The sequence below is a fragment of the Fukomys damarensis genome, unplaced genomic scaffold (genome assembly GCF_012274545.1).
Source record: "Fukomys damarensis isolate Sample0158 unplaced genomic scaffold, DMR_v1.0_HiC HiC_scaffold_32, whole genome shotgun sequence".
Taxonomy (NCBI): domain Eukaryota; kingdom Metazoa; phylum Chordata; class Mammalia; order Rodentia; family Bathyergidae; genus Fukomys; species Fukomys damarensis.
In genome coordinates, this window is record NW_022900944.1 from 40,480,627 (window position 1) to 40,505,253 (window position 24,627).

Genomic DNA, 24,627 nt, shown 5'->3' on the forward strand with positions numbered 1-24,627 from the left:
AGTGCTGCTGAACACCATAGTTCTCACAAGATGCATCAGCTTGTTAAGAACCTGTATGCTTCTTTATGCCCCAGGGCCTTTGCACACACCATTTCTTTCTGGCTAACAGCCTCCTGTTCACCTTTTTCACCCAGTGAACCACCATTTACACTTACAAACCAGCTCAGCTATCACCTTTCTTGGGAACTCTCCTTAGTCTTAACAGGCAGAACTAACTCCCTACTCTTACTTTTCATTAGTAGTGCGTGTTTTGGCTTGTGTTCTGGTGTCCCCCCCACCCCACCCAAAGTCTCATGCTTTTTCAGAGTGGCTGAATCTAGAGTGTGTACCTGATTCACGGTAGGGCTAGGCCCAGGGGCACTGGGATTAAGGGCATGAGTGCTACCTTCCCTAAGTAGTCTGCATAAGATATAAGGGACAGAAAGTCTCTGTTCAGATCTCCGGTTGCTTTTGCTATCTTCTGTGTGCCATGAACGTTTTCTCCCTGCAAGGCCTGTCTGCCGTGCCACTCTGCCTTGGAGCCAGCTAATTATGGACTGAAACTTCTACAAATTGTGAGCTAAAAAAGCCTTTCGCCTTTCACTTTGGGCGTCGGGTATTTTGTCTCAGCAACAGAGAAAAGTAACTAAGACAGTGTATGTGTGTAGTTCATAATGATTACACTGGTGAGAAGGAGTCGGTCCGTGGACATGACACATCTTACTTTGGGTTGTACCTCTCCCCCCTGCCCTTCTTCCATCCGCATCTCGTGGGTCTCTCTCTCTCTCTCCCTCTCTCTCCCTCTCCTCCCCACTTCCTATTTGTACACGTTTGTAGCACTTGTCGATCACATTCCTCCTAGGAACTTGGGATCCAGGTATACAACACATCACAACCTCCCTCTTTAATCCCGTTTTCCTCCCTTTTCTTCCCGCATCTCTTGGTCCCCATCCATACGCTACAGATCTATTGTGAGACTTCCTGCTGTCTAACTTTTGTTTTGCTATGTGTTAGCTTTCTTGTGTAAGACAAACCACGTCGTATTAAAGTTTGTGTGCTTGATTTATTCACTTAACGCGGTCTCCAGTGCTTCCATTTTCCTACAAATGACTCAAACTGACCCTTCTTTATGGCAGAATAGTGCTCCATTGTTTTATCACATTTTCTTTATCCATTCATCTGTTGATGAACAAATAGGCCGCTTCCAAGATTTATCAATTATGAATTTTGCTGCTATAAACATGATATGCATGGATCACCGTAATAGGGTGTCTTCAATGCTTTTGGGAAGGGGCCTAGAAGGGAAACAGCTGGGTCTAATGGAATTTCTCATTTTTGTTTTCTGAGGAGTCTCCGTACTCATCTCCACAGCGATGGTACAACTTTATATCCCCACCAGCAGTATAGAGGGTTCGTTCCTTTTTAAACTACCTCCTCTGGGCCCTGCCATTTTTACTGCAGATTCTAGTCAACATCTAATCACCTGGCGTTATCCCTAGGTCTGACTTCACAACCAGGCTGAGGCCTAGCAGATCAAAACCTGCCTCGCTCCCCTGTGCCTAGTGGGTGGCACTTAATAGGTGCTCACTGGATGAATGGGCAATTTTTCCAATGACCCTCATAGCAAAAGCAGCTTGGGATTTTATCCCTCCCACTTCCCTCACCAAAGTCCTAATTTTGAAGAGCTTTGCCAGGGAGGTAGTGGGACTCAGCTCAATGCTCCGAAATGCTCATTGTTGATGAATAGGAAGGCCAAGGGTGGCATTTAACAGGCAGCACGTCTTTCAGATGAAGGACACAAAGAGAGCACATAATAGCAACTTATTTAGTATTAACATCAAAAGAGATGTTGCACGAGTCGCTGGCACTGTCTGAGCGCTGACAGCACATATACTCACATGACACTGAGAAGGACAAATGTTCCCAGGATCTGCACACCTGTGTCCTCTCCCTGGCCACACCCTAGGCCAGGGCCCCCAGGCACCTGGCCCGAGCAGGTGGAGGCATCCCACCAGTCCCTCCTCATCCTGGGCTGCCCCGCCCATGCTCCCAGCATAAGCTCTGAAGTCCTCACCACGGTCGTCAGGCTGTCACCGGGGTCCCCTGTCCCCCTCACGTGGCTGCCCCACCTTGCTGAGTGTGCAGTGCCTTCCGGCCCACCCCGGTGCCGGCCCCACCTGCTAGTTCCTTCGCGGCTCTTCTCCCAGCTCACTGATCAGATCTCAGCTTGCTTGTTAACCTCCTAGCCGGTCACCTTCCCCCCGGTCACCGTGTAGAATAAAAGGACCTCTTCCTCCACTCATCAACACATTCTGGCCTTTATCTTAGTCATTTCGTAAGTGTCTGCATTTTCAGATCTTTTTTTTTACTTCTTTAAAAATAAGGACAATGTGATTCAAAGATTCTTTGTCCCCTGTTCTTTGTTGTAAGCCAGCACCCAGTGCAGTAGCTGGAACATAGTAAGAATGTAACATGTATATGAAGGCACGGAAGAGCAGGCGAAAGGAAACCAGGAGCGAGAGAGGAGAGGGAGGAAGGAACACAGTCATGACTTCTAGGAATATTCTTTCTTTCACCCACCCACACCCATTCACTGTCTTAGAGAGGAACAGTGCACAGAAGTTGGGGACTAACACTTGTATTCCACCACCCGGGGTAGAGGAGGAAGATGAGGTGCGAGGCATTTTTTATCTTGCAGCATTGGTATCAAAGATGTTGAACTGAATAAATAAAGCCATCTCGCCGATTAACACAGGAAGAACAACTTCTCAACTGTTTCCATGCAGGTGGTTTCTGTGTATCTCAGTCCCTGACCCCTCGCTTACACCTCAGGCAGGAGGGACAGGGTTAAACAGCATTGGTCTACACAGCCAGCTGGCTCCCCTGGGGCTTTCTCCCCTCCCTGGCTCCTCTCTCTCTCTCCACTAACCTTGTGATACTCTTGTTAAATGCAATCAGTTTCGGAGCTGGAGAGAATTCTTTATCAAAATGTCATAAATATTTTGAGTGCCATGGAAGAACACTGTAAAATGATCATTTTTAGACAAATCCCCCACACTAATAAATTTAACAAAGCTATTTTAGAGCACTTCGTCTTGATAATAGACTCCGAGTTGGGTTCTCCCAGCCCACAGGCGTAAGTGCTGGGGAGAATGGGTCAGGAGCGCTGTGCCCTTAGCAAGCGAGAAGCCCGTTGTGCCTGTGACCAGGAACTTCCGCCCTCTCTCCTGCAAGCCACTCTGAGTCATCTTTCCTCCCACGAGCACTCAGGCTACTCAAGCTGAGCCTGTCTCCTCCTGTTCTGTTTAATAACGAATGTCGGCAGCACTCAAGCCTCAACTCCTACCTCCCAACCTCTTTCTCAATAAGGGCCACACGGAAGATCACACGACAACAAACACTTCACGGGAGCCAGGCAGTGTTCTGAGCAGTATTCTAAGGCTTTCTCATCCATCTTACCCCAGCCCGTGAGGCTCCACCTCCTCTAAGAGTCTCTGTTCCACGGAGAGGAAACAGAGATGCTGAGCAGTTCACCAAAGCAACCCCCCCTGGGTCCCACTTTCAGGCGAGGACAGAGCTGGGATAAAACCTCAGCAGTGCAACACCACTTAGCTCAGTTCATCCGCATGGTCCCACACCAGGGATTCTCAACCGGGGCTGCCTTGGCCCGGAGGGAGCGGTCGGAAGTAACTGCAGACAAGACGCGGAACTAGCCACCCTGCACATCATCAATGCCAAGGCTGAGAGCTCTGCTCTCTACCACCTTTATAGTCCCATACTAGGTGAGCTCACCCACACTCACGGCTTTAACTTCCACCTGTACGCTCACAGACACCAGAACTCAAGCTCTCCACCTGGATTTCTCTGGCTTATATAATTTCCTGCATATGAGGATACAACTTGGTAACCTCCATTTGGACACCACAGATTCAGTGTCCCTAGAGCATAACTCATGGGATTTCTCCCACTAAAACCTCTCCCCATGGCTCCCAAGCCCAGGAAATGATGCCATCCCATCAATGGCACAAGCTAGAAGCCGGGAAGACTCCTTGGTGACTCCTTCTCCCCCACTCCATCCACCATAAGTACTAAACATTCCAAGCTCCTAAATATCTCTGGAGCCCACCCGTTTCTGTGTCTGCCAACACCAGCCGCCTGGTCCTATTTTTCCCCCATAACATCCAGTTTAGGACATCACCGTCACCTGCTAAGCTCTGTGTCACTTCCCAAAAGGACCTCTCCCCCATATTTAAAATTGGGGACATCGTTTAAAAGTGCCACGTTGATTTTAAAGTGCTTGGAAGGTATCAGACAGACCTTCTATTCAGCCCTAGCGTCATTCTCTGAGATTTCCCAGTTTGGTCATTAGCAGAGCTCAGATCCAGCCAAAGACAGGATTCTTGCCTCATTTATCGGGCAAAGCCTCAGCCAAAGCAGATGGCACACTCGAAATAGTCCACCACAGGCACTGCCTGGCGAAGGTGTGGGTGGGTATAGAGCAGACGCAGGATGCATAGGAACCTGCAGGTAGTAGCAGCCCAGCCCCGAGCCAGAAGCAGCAAGGGAGAGAGAATGGTTTCCAGAATGCATAGGGGAAAGAGTCAGGCAGATTCCCCAGCAGGGAGCAGTGACTGTGGGCAAAGGTCAGGGACAGTCTAAGTTGCACTTACAGCAAGGAATGTGAGAATCAGTGGCTTGAGGAGGAGGCCTGGGGTGCTGCTCCTTTCTGTTTCATGATTTGGAGTGCTGGCTGCACATATATATTTATGGGGAAAGTCATTCAATAGTACACATATGCTATACACCAATTTAAAAAATCAAACTAAGTTGCTCTGGGCTGTGATTGCAGCTCCACGGTACAAGGTTCTCCACATGCCTGAGGGTCCCATTCAATCCCAGCACTAAATAAATGGCCTTACTATACTGTGCTCCCTCTTTCCCTTCCCTCCCCATGTCCTATCAGGCTTCCCGTCAGCCAAAATTGCCAACATGGTGACAGAGGGGTCAAGAGTCCTCTGATGTATTTCATCCCTACTGCCTCACCCTGTGTGGATAGAGACAGGGCGCAGAGCATCCTTGGGACATCACCCGGAGCACAGAGGGTGTCAGACAAACGCTCCCCCTACAGCAGGCTGTGTGGAGCAATGGCAGAGAACTTGACCCTGCTCCAGCCCAGAGAGGCCATAGTCAGGGTGCTCAGAATGTTCCCCCAAGATTTCTCACTCATTCAGTAACTCCATACTTTCTGGGTCAAGGAACCCAGGAGCTTATAAAGGCCATCAAGAGGCTCTGACAAAGGAGGAACAGGATCCTGAATTCCAGAGCTGCAGCTTGGCAGCAGACTGCATGCCCTCTTGAGAGCTCCCCAAACTTTGGGGAGGCCACTCCATTTCCCCTCTGCCCACTTTTAGGTAAACTGTGAAACACACGCGGTTACTGTGCCCCTGGGACAGAGTGAAGAGCTCTCCAAATATCACCTCATTTAACAGTCACGAGCGCTAAGTAAAACAGCTCCCTTGGTAGCTTAGCAGTCTGAGGGGCGCGCATGTAAGTGGCCTCCTAAAGACTACAACAAATTCTAAGCAATATGGGGTTTCTACTTAGCCCCAGGACCTGGAGGCTTAGCTCTTCCAGAGAAATCCACTAGCGGGGCATTTGAGCCCCTGGGCAGTGTGGTACCAGCTTCCTTTCCCAAACAGGGGCAACTGAGATTTACTTGCGAGTCTTCCAGACTGCTGGATACAAAGAACTCATCCCTGGATTCTATGGCAGATTTCTATGTGTTCCTGCTTCTTCGCTCCAGGGAGGTACAGATCCACCATGGCAGCATGGTGGTGCAATCAGGCTGACCACCCGGCCTGCATCTATAAACTGTATGACCTCGGGCTTCTTGCAACCCTGGTGATCTTTGCAGCTTCCCAGCTTCAGCTCTGACAACTGCAAAATGAGGCCAACAACCCCAACTACCTAACTGGGTTCTTCAGAATATGTGTGTGCGAGCTTTTCCTTGGACTTAACACATAATGATTGCTTGATAAATTAACGATTAAAAAAAAAAAGGCTTAGAATGTGTTTCCAGCACATACTGAGTACTGTTCCCATGCTGGGTGTTGGGACCATATTGATGGAACAGTTAGTCACGCATCTTCCTGACTCCCGATACCTTAGAGCTCACAAACTACACCAATATGGAATTGTTCCACCCGTTTCTGGCACTCAGGGTCCCTTCAGCCCCACATTACTCATCTCCTGAGAACAGCAGCTCTGGGAACTTGCTCCTTTACTATAATTCTTGCATGAGTTCCTCTTGCCATCCTGATGTTGGAAAGTAATGTTTTTACAATCTTCTTTTTGTGTTTATTCCCCCAGGACTGAAGGCCTGGCCAGCATTGTGCAGGCTATGAAAAATCGATACGTTGTGTTCCGAGTGTCCCCAGAGAGAGTTCTACCCTGCTCCATTAATTTACTGGACCACATTAAAGCCCTAAATCGAAATACTGACAAGTCCTTGCCTTCGCTGTGGGTTTTACCAGGCTAAAGAGCTGCTTTGTAAGTTTTCCACCGTAATAAAATTCTGCCGCTTGCAAAAGTGTCTGCTTTCAGATGACTAAAACTATTGTACTCGGATACATCTACTCTAGGACACTTTAGAGGATAATTAATTTATGGCCTAATGACTTTGCAAACACAGTATGTTCTAAGACCGAGTATCTGCAGAAAACAGACAGCTGTGGTGAATTCTGGAGGACAGCTATGCTGAGAATTCTTGGGCTTGTTCCTGTAGCAGGAACAGGGTGATTGCCGAAGCACATCAATGCCACCTGAGAAATACTTCAGCCTTGGACACTTGATTGAAGAATGTGTGCAGGGCTCACCTTTCCCCCACGAGTAACTTCAATTTAAACAAGATATTTGCCTTCCATGCAGAGTCAAAATGGCGAGAGGATAAAATTAATAGAACAGGCCTGTTGGAGTGGGAAGAAAGTGAAACCAGGAAACCTGGCTTCCATTCCCTAGCGCTTCTGCTCACAAAGTACACACGGATGCCACTATGTCTCTTCGCACGCTGGACGGTACCAGCAGGCAGCTGGACCAGGTCAGAAATCACAAACTGCAGCTCACAGGGAAGAATTGGCTTCCAGATGTATTTTCTTTGGAATGTGTAGTATTTAAAAAAAAAAAAACAAAACCTACGGCTGTGGATTTAGCTCAGCGGTTCGGTGGCCTGCCTTGCAAGCGCAAGAACCTGAGTTCAATCCCCAGTACCAAAAAAAAGAAAAAAAAACACACAAAAACAAAAAACCCACACACTAGTGGGACATGGTAGAACAAATCTGTAATCCCAGCACTCTGGAAAGCTGAGACAGGAGGACAGCAAGTTCAAGCCCAGCCCGGGCAACTTCATTACTTAGTGAAACTCTATCTCAAAAAAGAAAGAAAGAAAGAAAAGAGGGCTGGGGATGTAGCTCAGTGTGAAGGCTTTGGGCGCAATCATCAGTAATGAAAATAGCCAGAATTGTTTCAAAGTCAAGAAATTTCCTATCAGATTCCAAGTCTTAAGCTTCTCCTAAAAAAAAGAAAAGGAGTCCCCAACAGAGGCCGAACATGGCTTCCAGGACACAATCACTGGAGGTGTGTAGCTGCTCTCCGCTTCTCAAAGTTCCTTAGCAATGACAAACCACACACTCCCTACCTCAGTGTCCCTGACACTGAGGCAAATGTTCTCTTCATTTCTATTCACACTACACCGGTATCCTCTCATAGTAAAGAGCTGTTGCATTTTCCAACCTGTGACAGGAAAAAAATACGCGCAGGAGCAGATAGATGCTGAGAGCTACCTGCTCCATTAAAAGCAGCAAAGAGCCAGAACTGTCTCTCATCTCTCAGTGTGTTTGGTGCAAACAAAGCATAACGCTGCTGCCTGCCTGGGATGCAGGCTTTGGAGTTCATACCTCCCAGATGAGGGGATCTCCACCATCACCTCCAGTTCTAGAAACTTTGGCCATCAAAACTCTATGCTCTTTATCTCTTAGGGTCTTAGAAGCAAGGAGAACCATTGCTCTGGGTGAGTCGACAAGTCCTGGTCCCGCAAGATGTCCCGGTCCCGCGAGATCCAAAGGGATGAGCTTTCCACTCTGCGTCCTGCCTGTGTGCCTGAAGTCGGCTGTTGGCTCACACGTTTAGAAGCAGCCAGCACGGTGACAGCTCTGATTTGACAGAATGCAGAGACAACGTCGCATCCTCAAGAGAGGGGAGGGAAGTGGAGTTCAGTGAAGAGCTCTTGTTTAGCACATGTGAAGCCCTGGGTTCAGTGCTAGGAAAGGAGAAGAGAGGGGAGGGCGAGGGGAGGAGAAGGGAAAGGGAAGGAATTTAAACCAACAGGAGAGGCAAATGGTAGGAAACTTAAGGTGTCAGTCGAGTTCTTTCACCTTCTAGGTCTGGGCCATTTTTGAGCCTCTGAGTTTTTCAGGGTCTCAAATTCTCCACCTATTTGTTGGTATAGATAGTCTCCAAGGGGCATAGAACCATTTTCCAAAGAAAAGTTTGAAAGGACGTAGAATTTTATATTTTTTAAAGCACCAATTGTCACTCCACATCGAAATGTTTTTTAGCTTTTAATTGACCACTTTGCTCATGGTGTAGATCTATCTATCTTTCTTTCTTCCTTCCTTTTCTTTCTGTGGTACTGGGGATTAAACCCAGGGCCTTCACACTGAGCTACATTCCTGGCCCTATTTTTTTTTTTTTTTTTACTTTGAGACAGTACCTCACCAAATGGCCTAGGCCTAGCTCGAACTAGCAACCCTTCTCCTTCAGCCTCCCAGAATGCTAGGACAACAGGCATGCAATCATATATAAACTATTTAACATGTGTTACCTCACGTTGGTTTTTTTGTTTGTTTTGTTTTGTTTTGTTTTTGGGGTTTTTTTGGTAGTAAAAACATTTACTATCTACTCTCATCAAATTTCACATATATATAATACATTGATATTCACTATAGTACTCATATAGCTTTCAGGGAAAATAATGAAGAAAATGTGATTAAACCTAAATAAGGACAAAGGTTTCCAAAGCCTGAATTTATATTCTTTCTCGGCCCCCCTCTTTCTCTCTCCCTCACCCTCCTTGTCTTTCTCTTCCTCCCTCTGTCTCTCTTTTGTTTTGAAGAGTAATCCACATGCTAAGCATACTTAATTAAGTCTTGGGAGAACAAGGTCTCACTACGTTAAGTAGACAAATATGACCAGAAGAAGTGAAATCCGCCTGTGCTCGGCGCATGCGCAAATCCACCAGGCACAGCTATGGAAAAGGGGTAGATACCCGCCTCTCTTCCTCTGGGCAGCAGCAACACGGGGAGCCCCCGCAGAGAGGTGGTTCACTGCATCTGTGCATGTCATACCCACCACGGACCGCTGAAGCCCACAACCACTGTCCTGCAGTGGGACAAGCTTGTGAGAGTTAGAAAATGCCCTGGAAATGAGGGGAACTGTGTGTGTCTATGCATTTGTACATTTTTCAGAGTTGCTGATCCGTAACTTCCACTGAGTTCTCATAGGCCCATCACACACGCGCGCACACACACACACACGAAGATGAAGAACTAGTGACACATACAGGGAATACACAAAGAAAAAGCGACTTTTTCTATGCTCTTGCTGGGGCAAAATTGCAGTAGCCACATTTTTTTAAATCAAAAGGCACAGACTTGAGCTCATAGCTGGATGCCACAGCAGGGTGTTAGAATGCAGATTGTTTGAGAAAACCTAGGGCATTTGGTCATCGCAGAAACAGGTGATCAGAGCACCGTGGGAGCTGGACAGCTGTGGCTTAACAGGCTTGCCAAACAAGCGAGGACGTGCCCTGAAGGTCACAGCAGCACCAGCAAAACCAGGACAGAAAATGGGATCTTTTACCCCTCTTGGTGGTGGTATTTCCATAACTGCATTTATTCTAGGATAGAATTCATCCTTCTCAAAAAAAAAACACAACAACAACAAAAAAACAAAACTCTTTGCTACCTAATCTTAGTGGTCAACTTGACTGTATCAAGATTCTCCTGAAGGGGCGACTGGATCACTTTTATCCATTGACGTTCATAAGTGAACATGCTGTAGGAGGCGAGGGCTTGTGGTGGCGGAGGTGGGCGCCGGGGCTCTCCTCAGCCCTCTTCCCCTGCTCAGCTCCCATGAACTGAGCAGCTTCGTCCTGCCACACCCTTCCACCTTGATGTTCCTGCCCTGGAGCCAGTGACCATGGACTGAAACCCGGAAACCATAAGCCAAACTAAACCCATCTTCCTTTAAGTTGCAAATGTTAGGTATCTGTCTCAGCAATAGGAAAGGTGACTGACAAAATCGCCTAGCTCTGGTTCTTCTAGGCTCATTTCTTGTTATTTGAACAACTGTAATCTCAGACACCTTCTTCTGAGGTTGAGTGACTTCATTCAAACCTCAGAACCCCAACTGGGTTCTCACAATTAAAAAAAAATGGAAAGGAAAATCGAAAATCTTAGACTCTAAGTTCTAGTTTGCAGGTCAGCCCACAAAAGTGTTTTTGGCCTCTAAAAGCTTGCTTCCCAAACTGTGGAGTAAAACAAGAAGCGAGGATATCTCCTGGGAAAGATAGAAACGCAGTCACAGGCCCTTCTGGGACTCAGAATAGCAATCTTCAAGAAGCAGGATCACAGGGGGAATTGCAGTTCCCAACGCTCTTATGGTACAGCGCCCCTGCTGGACAAGTCTGGTTTCTACAACCATTTTAATCAGATGGTGGAAATAGAAAAAAATGCGCCCAAGTGTGAACTTGCTATATAGGCCATAGTGGTGTCCCTTTTTCCTTCGCCAGGAGTTTCTCTCCAGTGTTTTAATGGAATACAGTGAAAGAAATACCATTCTAGATGTCCAAAATTTGACTTTTAATTGCGGCTATTTCAGATCTCTATTTTTCTAAGGCTCATTTTCCTCTGATAAAATACAGAATATTGCCTTCTTTTATTTATTTAAAATGCTATAACAACATACTTCAAACTGTTTTTGTTTGTTTGTTTAAAATAGAGTCTCTTTATGTGGTCTAGGCTGGCCTTGAGCTCATGATCTTCCTGCTTTAGCCTCCTGAGTGCTGGGACCACAGAGATGCATCACCACACTCAGACTGGGTACTTTGTAAACAATAGAAATTTATTATGCATAGTACTAGAGGCTGAAGTTTAAGATCAATGTGCCAGCAGATCCAGTGTGTAGTGAGAAACCATTCCTCACACAGGTACCTTCTGTGTGCCCGCACATGGCAGCTTGTCAGGTTTTAGCTGAGTAACTGGGGTAAGTAGCTTGTCCTCTCTGGGGCCATAACCATGAGATGGCTGTGATGATTAAATGCTATAACACTTTAAACCAAATGGCGCCCCGCAGGCAGAGTGCAAGCGCTCTGTGTAAAAGAAGTCACAAGCAGACGCGCTCTGCAGATATGGCAGTTAGTTCTCACTCACAGGCAGGCCCTGGGCCCTGGGTGGGGACTAATGACACGGTGGCTCATGAAGAACGACCTAACTTCAGGACCATTTGCCTTCAAACACTCACAAGGGCACCTGGGCCTTGCTGAGCTTCAGAGGAGCTCAGGACACCTCCACTGGGCTCAGATGGCACAGCTAGCGATTCACAGATTCACAGAGCTTTGTAAAAGTCCACGAACTCTAGTTCTGAGCACTTGCCCTCTTCTGCTTACAAAAGTTAGCTGTGAGGAAGTACTGCTGCTCTTTTTACTTGGACGGAGAACCATCTTGCAATCAATTCTAATCAACATGAGAGGTTAAAGGGGCACCGAAGTGTTAACAGAATTGTCTCGACTTTCTGCTCGAATGTGTAACGCTCATTTTGTGCAAATTAAAGCAACTGTTCTGCGAAATTGCAAAGTGCTTTCCATAGATAATTCTCCACGAGATACTAATGGCATCTCCATTTCACATCTGGTAGGACTGAGGCCTCGGGAGGTAGAGATTTGCCCAAGGCCACACAACCGGAAACAGTTGAAGTACGGACTCTGAAAGGGTGAGACTCCAAAGCCACTGCTCTTCTTGCATGTGTGGCCTTACTTGAATGTTTGTTTTCCACCAAGGTCCAGTGCGCTGCACATTGAGAGAGAGAGAGAGAGAGAGAGAGAGAGGGAGGGAGGAAGGGAGAGAGGAGAGGGTGAGAACCGCCAGGCAGATGCCCCTGTTGCATAGCAACCCTGTGTTTGAGCCTGGCAAGAGGAGATAGGCTCCTTAAGTTTTGAAAGCACCATCACTAAAAATAGCCTGAGATATGACAGATAAAGACGAGGTCTCTTCTGAGAAGAATAACGCATTTTGCACAAGTGGATGTCTTTGCTGTGTTGTCCTTGGGGAGGCTGAGCTTTACAGGGTGCCGGCTGTCGGCAGCTTTGCTCAGTAAACACTCGGCTTCGATGTGCTCGGAGGTGCAGGTACCACCATTCATAGACATGGGAGGTGCTTATCGCCTTATCTCCTCTCCACTCCATCCTCGGATCCAACCCAGGTTGAAACAAACGCTCTCTGCTTGACTGCAATACCTGGCCGTCGGCTTCCTCATATCAACCTTGCAGAAATTAATCAGCTTGGTTGGGATCACCTGAGATGCACACGCTGCTCAAGCCTCCATTTATCACTCTAAGAGCCAGTGCCAATTACAGTGGCACCAATGATAAATCTCAAGCCCTCCAAAGAATATTAGATATTTAATTAGATCTTAAAGTCTCTCTTCACCTAGTATCATCAGGGTCTCCAGGTCCTCTTTTGAAGCGGATAATTAAAGCAAAAGCTCAGCCCTAAGTCCCGTGTTCTCGGGAAAGCCGAGAGTGCTCATCAGAATAATTATAAACCCTGAACAGAGGCCTGGCTTGAGCAATCACAAGAAGCCACAGAAAGAAATGTAGATAGAACTCCCAAAGCTAGTTGGCTACTTATTTATTCAAATATTCCATAAATATTTTGTAAGGCAGAATAATGGTCTCCCGCGATGCCTTCCTCCTAATCCCCAGAATGTGTGAATGTGTTTAAGTACACGGTGGAAGGGAATTAAGGGGGAAGATGGAGTTAAGAGCACAAAGCCGCGGGTTGTAAAATAGAGAGATTAGCCCGGATTATGCAGGTGGCCCAGGGTAATCACAAACGGCCCTGCAGCACAGGAGGAGGCCAGAGACTCAGCGGTTTCTGAGTGTAGGAAAGAAAAGCACAGAGAGCTGCAATTCTGATGGCTTTGAAGACAGGAAAAGGGGACCCAGCCATGGCACAAGGACAGCTCTAGAACCAAGTGTGGAAGCAGGTTCACCCCAGCACCCAGAGCCCCCGGCATCTGCCCACACCCTCCGGAACCTACAAAAGGACAATTGCTGTTTTAAGCCACAGTGTTCTCAATGCTCAGTTAATGGCTCTGTGCTAGGTCCTGGGGACACAGTGGTGAAGACAACAGCCACGAAGACCCAGTAGAGGCAGACGGAGAGACCAGCAGGAGAGATGGTGTGGGCTGCTTGGACTCGGGCAGTAGCCGCGAAGATGGTCCAAGACGTATTTCAGGAGTAGAACTCAGACTTGCTGAGGGACTGTGTGCAAGATGAAGAGAAAACAGCGTCTCTTTGTGTTTGAGGTTTGCTTCTGGGCCACTTCTATGGTTTTCTGAAGCCAGAGGGAGAAGGCAGGAGGGACACAGTCTCTGTCCTACTTTATTGACTGAGTAGTCAGTTCTTACACATATATTCAGTCAGCAGTATTTGCTGAGTTGTAACGAGGAGCTAGGAGCTGCCTGGGACACGGCTGTAAATTTCCCAGCCTCTCCTTGGGTGGGGTTGGTGTCTGAGTGGTAGAAACAGGACACCGAGTCAACCCAAAAGTGGAGAACAGAATGCAAGTTCAGGCAGCCCTAGGCTGGACTCAGCTGAGGACTGTACATTCCCACCTTGGGGTGACATTCCTGGCGAAGCTATGAACTCATCAGTCTAATTGAGAATTAGTGGTGTTAATGATGTGTTTGCCCTAACAAGCAGAAGAGCAGTGGGTCTCTGTCACCTCCTTTGGAGGTTCCCTCTTTTGCTACCCAAAGATGAATGGGGCCAGGGAAAGTTCTTTTTTCTCTCCTGCAGTGCTAGAGATTGAACTTGGAGCTTCGTGCATGCTAAGCAAGTGCTCTACCACTGAATGACACCCAGCCCTTTTGCATTTTAATCTTTAAATAGAGTCGCCTTATGTTGCCCGGGCTGGCTTTCGACTCTAGATCCTCCTGCCTCAGCCTCTCACTTAGCCAGGATTACAGGTGTGTACCACCATCACACCTGGCTAGCATGCCTTTGTGTTTAGTAAAAGAAAAGTAGAGATAAAAATAAAGACAAAGTGATGTAGGGAAAAAAAGTGACAGGAAGGGCACCAGCAGCACCAACCTAATAGTCACGATGGGGTGGTTTTCAGCCATTTTTATTTTGAGTTGGGATTTCAATAATTTGCTCAGGTATTCTTGAACTTCAGATCCTCCTGCCTCAGCCTCCTAGGTAGCTGGGATCACAGCACCAGGCTGAATAGTGACACTGTGACTCAGCAGCACTTAGAACCCTCTCCCTTTATGTCCACAAAAGGTAGTAGCAAGTCCAATTAGGCTAAGAAATTCACTCTTAACAAACATGCCGGAGACACATTTATGCAGAATGTTAACATCCAACTAATTCTTCCTTTGTACTCAGATTTTACAAAAGTTGGTAATACCAGAAACCCACTGCTCCCCAAAATGTACATTTACCAGCCTAAAACAATAAAAGTAATTGAGTAGATAAAGTTTTCTGAAACTTCTTTATGTTAAAAAAAGAAGAAGAAGAATATGTAGGTGTGGTTGTGCACACCTGTAATTCCAGCTATTCAGGAGGTTGAGGCAGGAGGATTACAAGTTTGAGGCCACCTTGGGCAACTTAGCCAGGCCATTTCTCTAGATTCAAAAGAGGTAAAAAGGACTGAGATGTAGCTTGGTAGCAGAGCACTTGCCTAGCATGTGTGAGGTCCTGGGTTCAATCCCCAGTACAAGAAAGAAAGAGAGGAAGGAAGAGAGGGAAGCAGAAAGGACAGAAGGAGCAAAATGCTGAACACATCACAAACTCAAAAATTATGTTAGGCTTTGGGCTCCTTAGTGGTCACAGGGTCCTGGTAGTATTCAGCTCAGGCCTCTCATATGAGATGTGTAAATGCCAGTTTGATAAAATAGATTAGTACATCTATATCTGAGCAATAACCTTGTGACTCGATAGTATAACTACACAACTATCATGTACAAAATAGTTCTTTTCCTTATAGCAATAACTGAAATTTTTTTTTAGAGTAAAAATTATTATCATCTATTGACAGAACAGGAAAGAGACTTATAGAGTAACCAGCAAAAACATCAACAAAGCATCCACCACTAAGTGTAGGACACGGTGTCATCTGGTGTCACTGGGACAAAACACCTGACACCCGCAATTTAAAAGAGCGGAGCTCTAATTGGCTCACGGTTTCAGAGGGTTTAGTCCATGGCCAGCTGGCTCCCAGGGAGGACTAGCATGGTTGAAGAGTGGGCAGAGCAAAAGTGTTCACTTCCTGGAGGCAAAAAAGCACAGCTGGGGAGCAGAACCAGAGGCCAGATATACAGTCCTACTTTGCTTTTCAACTGCTTTGGTATTGATGCGTCCTTATGTGATTTGTGGGGGGGTATTCCACACAAAAGCTAGAACATGTTGGTGTTGATTGCCTTGTGACTTGCTACCTTTTCCACCCAAAACTATTTGTTCGGTACTTATCATACTTCCCAGAGCCAATTAATGGTGAGCACCAAGGTACCACTGCAGTCCCCAAGGTCACACGGGACAAGGTCAGATTTCCATGACTCACCCAGACATGCCAGGAAGTTTGCCTTGCTAATCCCCTAGGCTGCTCTTAAACCAATCAAGCTGATAATCCAGCTTAACCAATACGCTGTGTCGGGAGATGGTAACACAGATCTGTATGACGATGCAATATTTGCTTTTTGATAGGTTTCTGTACTGGAGAGAGAGAGAGAGAGAGGAGACAGGAGTAAAAGATGAAAATAATGGTGATGATTTGTGATGCTTTGTCTAGAATTTATCTGAACGGTTTGATGCTGTTACATTTAATCCATCCTATGAGACAATCATGGTCCTATACATACTTTGCCAATGAAAAACAGAGAAATTAAGTAGCCTGCTAAAAGTCACAGAGCCTATAAATCATGGAATTCAGAGTCAAATCATTGGCACCAGAAAATCCTCTTTCTGGGCAACCTCCCCCTACTTAGGTAACACCCAGAGAAAATACCTGTGAGTATAAATTCCCTCTCTCCCTGCAAATTCCATGTTAAACACATTGAAAAACTCAGCAGCCATTCATGTTACAAAGATTCCTACTACACAGCTAAAAAGGAGAAATGATAATTTCTTTCAGTGTTTGCAATTAGTGTCACTGTTGTTATCATCATGATGTTAAGTTTCATTACATAATCCCAGCTCTCACTGGTAAACACAAACCAATTCAAGCTCCCACTAGAATGCAACTTTCACTTGAAAATTTCACATACATTTTTGGGAAAAAAGACATGATTGGAGAAACTTTTATGATATATAATGTTTAGTGACCACACTGGATACAGAGCTGCATGTAGGTTATAATACACTTCAGTTTGTGCCTAGAAAAGGTCCTTTTAATGTCTGAGATTTTTAAAAATTAAGTTACAAAAATACATAAATACTGTAGTTATTTCTGTGTGACAGTTCTTGGGATTACTCCTATTTTTCACCTTTAGTGATCCTTTATTTTCCAAAGTTTATAGAAGGATTTATAGTGTTCATGTATCTGGAAAACTGTGATATCAAAATCAACACACACATCTATGGGCACACTCTCTAGAATCAAATAAATATTACACTGATGTTACAGATTATTTTTACATGTATACAAGACCATACGATATACTAGAGAATCAAGAAATAGCAAGCATATTTCTACTTGATCACATCTAAGCTGCAACTTTATTAATAAAATGAAAGTGTATTTCCTAGGTTAGGAGAGTGTAAAATAGGCCTTTCTCCCTTGGATGAATGACTTTTACCTGGAGTCACAAACAAAGTGAGAGAAATGTAAACACACCATAAAGGCTTCCTCCCATTTCTCCAGGAATCCAGCATGAAAGAGAATAGAGGGATCCTAGCAAAAAGGAAAAAATAAAAGCTACAACCACTTACCCTCTGGGTGGAGGCAGGTGTAAACTGATGCGAGGAAAGAGTTAACCCTAACCCCAATTTCCAAACACCTGCAAAGTCGGGCCTTCTCTTGTGTGCTGGGAGGAGGGCAGGACTTTCCATCGGGACCCAGGAGTTCCAGCAGCCTCATCTTGGATTGGAGCACACACTACCAGCTTGGTCACTCCCAGAGAGTCTGGACAAGGCTGGGGCCGGTGCCATTCCAACTCTCAGGAACAGCTCTGCGAGCAGGGAGCAGGAAATGTAATCCTGTGAAGATGAAGATGATGGGTGTTTGTTTGGCTGCCCCAGCACAACAGGAATTATCTAATATTCCAAGATGTGAACATCACAGGCAAAAATGACTTCATTTTTAAAGCCCTAGCTACATGCTCATAGTAACAGGCCTGCTAGGGTAGTGCCCCAGAGTCCCAACTCCCACTGCACACGGCTGGGGAGAAGCTGTGATGACTGTGGTTTACATGATGGCATCTTGCACAGTGATCTTGGACACGGAAATGATGTGGCAGTAGGATGAGACTCTTGGGAATCATGGGAGGGAGACAGAGGTATTTGTCTGGGATCAAAAAACACACTATGGCAGGTAGGGCCCAGAGATCTTTGTGCACAGCGATGTATACCTTTTAACACTCCCTCTCCACCGCGGGAGTCATGGGCTGGGACACTGGCAACCAACTTGCTAATCAGTGGGCATTAAGTTAATCAGGGTAGAGTGTCCCAGGTCCCAGGTGCACTGAGCTGCTCCAGGGAGCCGTGGTAGGATGGTGAAGGAGCTCTGGTGTGATCCTGCTTGCTCAGGGGTGGAGCCATGTAGTAACAGGGGACACTTCTAGTAGCTCAAAGCAAACCCTGCCACCAGCCCTCTGGGAGATGGGGACCTTCAACCCCCTGTACTAGGACCCCAGCCTTCTGGGCTCTAAGCAGGGAGTCAGAGGACCATGCTCAGTATGTCCTGACCGTGGACACCACAATGATAATGCGGAGCATTTTAAGCCACTAAATGTGTGGTGATGCCTTACATAGCAATTTCAAACACAATGCTAACATGTGGGACCCAGCTGCTATGTTATAATCCAGTCACACCTGAATGTTTTGCATCTAAAGCTCCTATGATGCTAGCGACCTAATGAACAAAACGGTGTTTCTCCCAAGTGGAATTTTCTCTAGAAATCCTACTCTCACAAAGAAAGGATTTCCCCAGGTATTCCTGGGGGTAGTGAATAGTGTCTATGGATGGGAACAAAGATACCTCAAATCAAATAGAAGACATGAAATTTATTTTGTCCACAGTGTACTGCTAAGAAGGCACTCAGAGGCATAGCCCAGATTGCAAGTATTTTAAAAATTATTTTAAATAAAAATGCACCCAGTTTTTGTCTTGTTTTGTTTCTTTGGTGTTCAGAACAGAGTATCTTGGCCAACCTTCAGAGGTCCCTGAAAAGGCTGGACAAGATTCTGAGTGTAATTATAACTCAGGAACCCTCACAGAGCCACAGTAGGGTCCAAGGCAGTGGGCACCTGTGAAGTCCCAGTAGTCGCACTCCCATAGCCAAAAGGCTAAGGCAGCCCTGCTTCGTCCAGGTAAAGCAGACTAGATTATATCTGTGTGGTTCATGCACGTTGCCTATCAGACACTAAAGGACTCTGTTTCAAGAAAAATAGGAAAGAGAATAGGTGGAAGTAGAGATGATTCCTTTTCCCTCCAAAAAAGCTTGATATGTAGATAAGTAGAAATATTTTATGCTATTATTAGTGCTGACATTTGTCCAGCAGTAAATGACAAGGGATGTACCCAGCCCATGTGGGGAAGACAATCGGGGACCACACGGACAGTGGAGAACTCAAAGGGAGCCACCAGACACCCCAGGTAATTGAGGCTCCAATCCCCACCTTTTCTCTGCCACAGAGCCAGAGCAACCAGGAATATTCCTAAAAGTAACATTTCAGAGAGTCTATTCACTTGGTCTGGAATGGCACTGTGAGATCTTCTTTTCTTTTCTTTTTTTTATTTTTTTACCAGAGATCGAACTCAGGACCTCAACCTTGTGAGGCAGGCAGCAGCACCACTGAGCTAAATCCCTGGCTGTGGAAACTTCATCTTACCAATCCTTAGGTCACCCTGTCTGATCAAAATACAATAGGCATCACAGTTGCAAGCTGCACATGTGACTCTAAATCTTCCAGTTGCCAAGTCTAAAGCAAGAAAGGGGAAATTTAACAATATATTTTATTTCCCCATGTCGATCATCTCCACATGTAATTATTAACAAAAATCACAAAATTTTAAGACCTCAAAAATTTGCATGCATTCTACACTGACAGCCTACCTCGATTCATACTAGCTGCATTTCAAGGGCCTGGTTTTTATTATTGCAAGAGAATTCTTTCACGTTCAGTCTTGTGGAAATTCTACTTATGCTAATTTCCATTGCTGATGCTCACACTACTCAAAATCAGTGTATTTGGCCTCTACCAACACTGTTCTTAAAACTTAAAATAGCAGGTGCAGGGCCCAATCCCTGCTCTGCTTTAAATTAAACAGTGTGAGCTGGGACAAGTGCCCCTTTCGCTTGTCAAGTTGCTAAATTTGCCAGCAGTAAGTTTTTTACTCAAGAAGATCTTGGAGATCTTTCTTTGATTCACTAGAGCTGCCAAATGGATTATCTTCCAACTAGATCCAAGAAGAGTGTGTGCTTTGTCTTGGGCTCCTCTCCTCGTCTTGTGAGGCTTCTGAGCAAATGCCCCAGCAGGAACACGGTCTGTCCCCTCTGCAGTTCCCTCCACTTCAGGGGAGGGTAGTAAGAGGTTGGAGGTTAAATGTGGCTTTAGAGCTGGGCCTTGATCAGGAGCAGATAATGCATGGAGATAAAGCTCAACCTCATGGCTGAGACGGAGAGAGACCAGCTCCTTCTCTCCCCTTCCCCCTCCCTCTCCACTCCCCTCTTCCTCTCTCTCTCTCCCTTTCTCTCTCCCTTCCCCCACCCTCACCCCGCCTCCACTTGATGCCCTGTATTGCCTTGGAACTCTACCAGCAACAAACAAGGCCATCACTAAATGTGCCCCACTTCAGTGAAGCCTTGAACTGAAATGATTCACATCTTTTCTCTATGCTTTATCCAGCCTAGGTCATTCTGGCATCAGCACTGGAAAGCTGAGGAACACAGAGAGCTAAGGCGAGTCACAGAGGAGCTACTCAGCCCTGTGGGCAGCCAATTCAGGCAGCTTAATGCTATCACACTACTTATAACTGCTCGTGTTGATTAGGGCAGTGGCGGCCATGCTAATGTCACAAACAACTCCCCAAAGTCAGGTGCTTAAAGCAAAGTGTGTTTCACTCATGCCATGTGTCCAGGGTGGGTTAACACCGTCTGGGGTGAGTTGAATTATGTCCTCCTGAGGCTTCCGTATTGAGGCCCTAATCTCAGGTAACCCAGAATGCAACCTTTTTTGCACAGGAAGTCATCACAGACGCAACTGGTTAAGGTGAAGCCAGCAGGAGTAGGGTGACCACATCCCGATGTGACTCGTGTCTGCACACAGAGGGGAGGTTTGGAGATAGATGCACTCAGGAAGACAGCAGGTGCAGATGAAGGCAGAGGTTAGGTGAAGTCTCTGTGAGCCAAGGACGTCACAAAGGTTAACAGCAAACCACAAGCAGCTGGCAGAGGAGCATTTTCCACATGGTCATCAGGAGGACCCAACCCTGCCACCTGGATCTCGGACCTTTCACCTCCAGAAGTACCAGATACATTTTTGCTGGTTCAGCCACGCAATTAAGGTAGCCCTCGGTGTCCACAGGAGGCTGAGGCAATGAAGACTCTGTTATCTGTAGCCATGTGGAACTCACGGCCTTTTCAGGAATCAGACCCTGGGAGGAGGTGGCTGGAGGGCTCCGTGCTTTGGCTCAGGAGTGACACAGCCACTTCTGTTTGTAGTCCTTGGAGGACTGAGGAGTGTTAACTGCAGGGCTGAGAGACAGGGAGGATCTGCTGTGCATCATGACTTCTGGCACCCTTCCTAAAGCGCCCTTTCCAGAGACTAAAACACTCAAGCACAAGCACACTTTGCAGCCATGCATGATGATGCATGCCTGTGATCCCACACTCTGGGAGGCTGAGGCAGGAGGATCACAAATTCAAGCCCAGCCAGGGCAACTTATCAACTTCTCCCTGTGGTTATGGGGTGGGGGTGGGAGTGAGGATCAGGTGAGGATCATGGATGATGCTTACTTCTGAGTCAGTACAGAAAAGAGGTCAGAAGGCCTGATCTTGGCCCCAAAAAACATCATCTCTCCCTACATGTGTATATCCCTTTACAGACTGCTTTTTCCTAGGTTTTGGCCTTTGGCATTTTCGACCTTCTCAGAAGACAGACATTTCAGATGAAGGGAAGATCACAGACACTAAATGGTCTTCCCAGACTCAGTAAGGTCAGGGGCTTTGGAAACCAAGATCAGAGCCCATATTTCTCAGGGGTTCCCCAAGGGGCCCTCACCACACCCCTGGCACAGAGGCTCGGCTCTAATTAGTGATGGCACAGCTGGTCCCCGCTCTGGGAAGACTCTTGAGACAGGAAAAGGGGCTCAGTGCCCCTTCTGGAAGATCCACTCCCTCTCCAGCCAAGGGTGCTGGGATAGCCGAGTGAGTGAACAGGGAGCTGGTCGCTGTTATTTCCCACGGTCTTTCAGGCTCCCCCACCCGCTGCTGGTTCCGGAGGAAGCCTGGGTGAGACGGGTTTGTCCTGATACATGTGATGGCACCGCATGTAACGGGAAACCAGAACAGCCGTGCAGGGTGCCAGAGTAGACACCAGCCAAGCTGTCAGGGGCTGGGGTGACGGAATTAGGTAGCATTTCCCTCCTGAGCACAGTCTTGAGAGACTTTACGATCATGCAGCGGGAGGAAGAATATTAAAGCAGTTCTTCTAAGATGATGTTTTAATTGCAGAAGGATCACAGCCCGGCATCTCCGCCTCTTGGAGTTTAGGAAAATGTCTAGAAAGTGTGTGTGTGTGTGTGTGTCCTAAGAGAAAGGCTGGTACGCAATTGCGAATGATTACCACTGGGGCAGGCCAGGCTGACATCGTTCTCTCCCAGCAGGCTGACAATCAGAAACCTGCTTCCCAGTCGGTGGTTCTGCACGGCTGGAACCCTTTTCCCTTTATTCCCGAATAGAATGGAAATTCGGATCTCATGCCTCTCCTTTTTGCTTTCATGGGCCATTTATCATATCAAAGCCCATTTGTCTGGGCACCAGCCTAACCCAATTAGGTAAACAGTTCTTGAAGGAACCCACAGATGTCAGCAAGACAGAAAAATCACAAAGCACGAAGCTTCATGGCAGCAGCTGCAGCATAAAATTTGAAAAAAATTTTCAAAAATGTGGTCAAATTAGTGAAAGGGAAGGTCTTCGGGGAATGCATCTGATGCTTGTTTTGCAATGGAAACTGAAAGCCCCAATTCCTCAGTGAGGTCCAAGAAACCTTGCAAGGTGCTGCCCTGCCCTGCCCTTTGCCCTCTTCCTTGCCTGCATTCGCACTCTCTCTCTCTCTCTCTCTCTCTCTCTCTCTCTCTCTCTCTTTCTCTCTCTCTCTCTCTCTCTCTCCCTCTCCTCTCTCTCTTCTCTCTCTCTTTCTCTCTCTCTCTCTGCTCCTCGGCTTCACCAAGAAGATCTGGTGTAAATTCCCCTTTCTTAGAATCCACTCAACCTATTGCAAGTAAACGTGAAAGCAACAAAATGGCTACGCTTTGGTTCAGGCTGTATGGGGGTGGGGGCTGGTTTCTGGTAGACATTAAGTCCAACTTAGCAAGAGTTCAGCGCAAATTCACCTGGTCCGGCTCAGTGTCAATAAATAACTGACATAGCCAAGGTCCACGCTGGCCAGGGTCAATAACTTATGCAACCAACATCATCCCTGGCACACGGCCACCACTGTGTGTTTGGGGCACAAATACAGACTATGAGGATGAGGATTGCTAAGGGCCCGGGCAGGACAGGGGCCTGAGCAGCTAAGAATAAAGTCACGTTCAGACACTTCCACCACTCTGTCTTTTCCGCAGGCTGCCCAAATCTCAAGTGAACCTCCCCATCCCACCCAGTGACAAGACACCTGCTCAGCCACCTCCTCCAAGGCTATTACAGCTCCCTGTACTGTTTGTTTCCCTTCCGAGACGCCTACAGACACGTGGAGTTACAACCTTGCGTCTGCGAGGATCTGTCCGTCCTGAGTCTTCACCCTGAGGATGTCAGTTGCATGATAACCACCGTCTGGTCACTGTACCTAGTGTCCCCTGTGAAATTTGCACTCAGCTTCTATTTAGGAATGAGCGTGAATATACAGCTGTCTACCTGATGGACCATTTCAACTATTCCTCAGCACGCCTGGGCTTGGTATGTCATTCCTCTACCAAATAAATAAATAGAGAGAATAAACCAGTTCAAATAGGTATAATTTGCCGAGATGGTGCCACTAATATGTGAAATGTAGTAGGTGAAATGTAAATTCACATATAAATTCACGGTTTTCTTTTCAAATATTTCTAAGTGGGTGCCAGACTCAGTACTACATACTTTCCATTCATTATTTCACTTAATCCTCCCAAAAAAGCCCTCGAGGTAGTTATATCCCTTCTCCAGATGGAGAAGAGATGAAGTAGGCCTGCCCAGAGTCGCGTGGCAGGGAAAGGGCAGAGGTCCCGGAATCCAAACACTGCCCTCTCAGGGTTGCCTTTGTTCTTGCCACTGTCGCACCACTGTGCCCGTTTCCTCCAACTCAGTTGTGAGTAGCTGGGGTCTAGAAGGGACCTGGCGGAAAGGCAAGTTCTGCCCAGGTGAGTCTATGTTAGGTAAGAGCGAGCAAGGGAAGCCAAACCGCAGGAACGGCACACAGGTTACTCACAGGACCTGAGAGTCGGGGTTGCCAACAGGCAGCTGCAGGGAGTCCGGAAGCTTCGGGGGAGCTCGGCCAGCGGACGCAGGGAGACAGGGGCCGGAAACAGTGCCCTTCCTAAGGCTTTTGCTTCCGGCTTCCCCCTGGGGTGGCTGATTGGCCGGTGTAAGAAAAACACATGCACATGGGGCCCCTACCTACGTGATACTGCTGTAGACCACTACATTTTGTAACAGCCGACAGCTGGGTGTGCTGGGCTTTGGGTCAGGGAACTGAAGAGCAAGCGTCTGTATAACAAAGCACTGCATGTTTTAACCAGGCCAAAGGTGACAGGCACCAAAGGTTCATGTAGTTTATGTCAGGCCGAAAAGTCTAAAAATGGGTGGCAGGCAGCACCGAGATGACACAAAGCTGTGGCAGCTACCTCTCTACTCTGTGCTTATGTCTGGTAATTTTTTTTTTTTTTTTTACTCGGG

At 46.9% G+C, this 24,627-nt stretch overlaps 1 long non-coding RNA gene across 1 annotated transcript in view; it reads right to left on the reverse strand.

Moving 5' to 3' along the window:
- Window positions 1-24,403, reverse strand: part of LOC117283931 — a 106,212-nt gene extending 81,809 nt beyond the window's left edge. Inside the window, exons 1-2 of the long non-coding RNA XR_004514994.1 lie at window positions 24,161-24,403; window positions 17,246-17,512 (exon numbers count right to left, since the gene is read on the reverse strand). This is a non-coding gene — a long non-coding RNA (uncharacterized LOC117283931). The remainder of the gene's footprint in view (window positions 1-17,245; window positions 17,513-24,160) is intronic.
- Between the last annotated feature and the right edge of the window lie 224 nt (window positions 24,404-24,627).